This window comes from Stegostoma tigrinum, unplaced genomic scaffold (assembly GCF_030684315.1).
Source record: "Stegostoma tigrinum isolate sSteTig4 unplaced genomic scaffold, sSteTig4.hap1 scaffold_50, whole genome shotgun sequence".
Lineage (NCBI taxonomy): Eukaryota > Metazoa > Chordata > Chondrichthyes > Orectolobiformes > Stegostomatidae > Stegostoma > Stegostoma tigrinum.
In genome coordinates, this window is record NW_026728430.1 from 596,204 (window position 1) to 600,434 (window position 4,231).

Consider the following 4,231-nt stretch of genomic DNA (forward strand, 5'->3'; position numbering starts at 1 on the left):
TAGTAAGAACTGCTGATGCTGTGTTCAGAGGGAACACAGAGTGGGTCTGGAGGAACATAGCAGGCCAGGCAGCATCAGAAGATCTATCCCACTTTCTCATTGAAACTTCATCAGAAAAACCTGGGATTTATCTGTTTGACAGAAATTGTGTTAATGATGATTAAAGTCAGGGCAGTGTCAATTAATGCACAAATTTTGTATCTGTGGGCTGCATTTGTGTCTGTCTGTGTGTTTGTACGTATGTGCCAGTGTTTCTTATGAGTGTGTATATTTCTGTACATCTGTCTATGTGCCAGTGAGCCTGTATGATGTATTTATATGTGTGTCAAAGTGTTTGTATTTATACGCTTCTGCGTGCTTCAGTAAGTTAGTGTGAGTGTCTCTGTGTTTGTTAGTTTGTCTGCGTGTGTGTGTCATTGAGTCTGTATGTGTGTGGATCAGTGGGTCTGCAAGTGACTATCATTCTATATGTGTATGTGTGTGCCCGTGTGTATTTGTCTCTGTGTGTCTGCATGCTTGTGTTGCCGTGTGTTTGTCTGCGTGTGCCAGCGTCTGTCTGTGTGCATACGTTTCTGAGTGCCTGCCAATGTGTATGTCTCTCTGTGTGTATGTGTGTCAGTGTGCCTGTGTGTGTCTCTGTCAGCATGTCTGTTTGTGTACGTGTTTCTGTGGGTCTGTAAGCATTTGTTTCTGTCTGTCGGCGTGTGTATCAATATTTGTTTGTATTTCTGTCTCTCTATGTGTATGTCTCTGTGTCTATGTATATATGTGTGTGTATCAATGTATCTGTGTGTGTCTCTGTCTCTTTGTGTGTATATGCATGTTTCAATATGTCTCTGATTGTGTGTGTGTGTGTGCGTGAGTGTGTTAGTTTATATGGGTGTGTGTATTCCTATATTTGTGTGTGTCTCTTGTGCAATGGGCTCTCTGTTGTTTCGGGGTGTATCCACTGAAATGGGCTAACCGCCCTCCCATTTTCTCTCAGTCTGTACCTCTTGTGCTTAAAGTGATACAATGATCATGTTGATGTGTGTGCATATGTGTGTCTCTGCGTGTTTGTGTCTGTATGCCTATCTCTGCCTACAGTGAGACTCGCTGGAGGTAAGTTTAAATGAACGAATGAACTAATTAATTTTAAAGTGATGCAGCAAAGTCTCACCCTCCCTCTGGTGTTTAAAGTGATACAATGCCACCCTCTGGCGGTCCCCTCACGCCACTACACAAGCGGCAGATTTTTTTGAGAAAGCAACGCAGCCTGTGAATCTCTCAGGTGCAGTTCTTTCGAGCTTCAAACACTTGTCTTTGGAGACACACAGCTGTCTTGGCCGATCGATGTTGCCGCTCAAATATGAACAGAAGGAAAGATGAACAAACCCACTGCTGGTCTCATACCCTTCACTTTTGAATACTTTCCCCAATTAGGATCTGAGAGAGTAGATTATAAAATATTACAAATTGCAAAAAGTGCAACAAAATAACCATGTCTCTTTACAAAACGTTTCACCCGGACGCGCCTGGATACAGTTGCAGCAGAAAAACTCTATTTAATGTGTATAATGTTAGGAAAATTGTCCAAAGTCAAAACATTTCCACATTTGCCGAGGGAAAACATATCTTTTTGAACATGAGCATGTTTTACGCTGAGGAGATTCAGCATAATTAAAATCCTCTCCACACCAGCATAGTGTGAATCTGTTTGTGTGTGTGTGCGCCTGCGTCTCTTGCTGTTGCCGTGAGTGACCCTCTCCCTCTGACCGAATCCCTGATGGCTTTCACGCTTCAGCCGCCCCTCTGCAGTAGCGTGAGGCGGCCAGCGGAGGGAACCAATGCATTACTTTGAATACAAGGGAGCAATTGAGAAAGAGTTGTAGACTTTTACGTTCTCTCTCCAACTCGTTCCATCCCTTTCTCCCTCTGTGTGTCAGCGTCTGTATGCACATGTTTGTCTCAGTGTGTGTCTCTGTGTCTGTATGCGTCTGTCGCAATGTCTGTATGCCTTTGTTACACACGTGTGTGTACATGTGTCTGTGTGTTTCTGTCTCTGTATTAGTGTGTCTCTGTTGAACTCTCACTGTGTGATTGTAGCTGTGTGCCAGCAACTGTAGCTGAGTGTGTGTATGAGTGTGTGTCCCTGTGGCTGTGTGTTTGTGCCTGTGGCTCTTTCCAGTGGGCTTTCTGTTGTTTTGGGGATTAATCCATTGAAACTAAGTTTACTCCCTTCCCCACTTTCTCTCTGTCTCACCCTCTGGAGTTTCAAAAGATACAATGGTCATGTTGACATGTGTCTCATATGTGCTTGTATCTGTGTTTTTTTTTTCGGTTGCAAACGGACTTACTGGGTATCCAGGTTCAAATCTTGCCACAACAGATGGTGACTTTTGATCTTTCTTAAAAAAAAATCTCGACTTAAGAATCTAATGATGACTATGTTGAGATTGGTTGGCTCGCTGAGCTGGCTTGTTGTTCCGCTGACGTTTCGTTACTGTGCTATGTAATCTCCTCAGTGCAACCTCTGATGAAGCGTCGGTGTGTTTTCCCGCCTGGCTTTTAAACTCTGGGGTCCGTTGCGATGTTTTGCCTCACTTCCGGGTTTCCTCTGTCGTGGAATGTATATGGGGCCGAGTTCAATGTGGTTATTAATAGCCTGCTTCGTGGAGTTCCATGCTTCTAGGAATTCTCATGCTTGTCTCTGCTTCGCCGGTCCCAGGATCTTCTTGCCCCAGTCGAAGTCGCACTTCTCCTTGTCCATGTGGATTGAGATGAGTGAGTATTGGTCATGTGTTTTTGTAGCCAGTTGCTCAAGGATAATGGATATCCAAAGAACTGGGTCAGGAGATGCCTACAGAACAGCATTATAAAGATTCCACATGCCCGACACACTCATCACACTTCCACACATCAGGGGCACATCAGAACTCACCACGAGTTCTAAGACCGCTGGGAATCAGAGTGGCACACAAACCCACATCAACCCTACAACAGGTGCTCACCCGAACTAAAGGCCCACTCGCCGCCATGGACAGGACCAATGTCATCGACAGAATCCCCTGCAGAGACTGTGAGAAACACTACATCGGACAAACAGGAAGGAAACTAACAACAAGAGAACATGATCACCAACCCTAACCCTAACCCTATCTTAATCAGTCAGCAGGATGTGAAGTGATGGTACTCAGGCGTGAGAGCTTTTCGCTTCTTGAACAAAAAGCAATCGCATGCTGTTAGCATCAGTTTGACATCTCTGATCGCTCTAAACCCTCGCTCTAAACCCTCCCGATTCACACACGCATTCAGATGCCTTGGAAGTGTAATAATTTTACTCGGCTCCACCACTTCGTCTGGCAGTTTAATGTATACTTGCACCACCTTCTCGGCAAAAAGAAAAAGCCCTCAGGTTGCTTTTAAATTTCTGCCCCTCATTTTAATTACACACCCTACAGGTTTGGACCCGCCCACCGTGTGATATAGACCTTGACTCCTTACCATGTCCATATCCCTGATGTTTTTATAAATTTGTGTTAGGTCGTCCCTCAGCCCCCGACGTTCCAGAGAAAACTGCCCCAGCCTGTTCAGAATCATCATACAGTCCAAAACCTGCACCACTGCCAATGACCACGTGAATATTTTCTGGGCAGGTTTACATGATATCTTTTATTTTTCAATAATGCCAATAACGCTGGACTACATCGACCCATTTGAAACAGAGAGGTGAAGCGTTAAACAGCTGTGAATTTCAATGCTGTAGAAAGGTCAGTGTGCAGGGCAGAAAAGCGGGTGTGTTTCTGTAGTGTAGTGGTTATCACGTTCACCTTACACGCGAAAGGTCCCTGGTTCGAAGCCTGGCAGAAACAGTAGTGCCCTTCTTTTACAGCGATAGGTTCCTGGATGGACATGGGGTGAGCGTTCTTGTCAGCCAACCTTTCTTTGAATAAAGTCGCCCATATCGGCTTTTGCTGTGGAAAGGAGGATCGTTCTATTTCATTGCAGTATGAATCTTTGTTAAATTTCTTTCCTTCCTCGTCCTGAATGTGCAGAAATGGTCATCCCTTTTAAGAGTGCATTTAGCGTGCCCTCGTCCTTTCTGTAGTGGAGTAGTGTCGCCTTTGCTTTTCGTGAGAAAGCGTTCCAGCTCAAGGTTGATTTGCCTGTGTTGCAGTGCACCGCGCATTCCTTTCTGTCAAATGTACCTCAAGGTAGCCTCTGAATGTCTTAGTTATGTCAGTGTCTGCCA

At 44.9% G+C, this 4,231-nt stretch overlaps 1 non-coding gene across 1 annotated transcript; it reads left to right on the forward strand.

Moving 5' to 3' along the window:
* The first annotated feature begins 3,778 nt into the window (after nt 1–3,778).
* Nucleotides 3,779–3,851, forward strand: trnav-uac (transfer RNA valine (anticodon UAC)). The gene has a single exon. It is a non-coding gene; the product is annotated as a tRNA-Val (tRNA).
* The last annotated feature ends 380 nt before the right edge of the window (nt 3,852–4,231 follow it).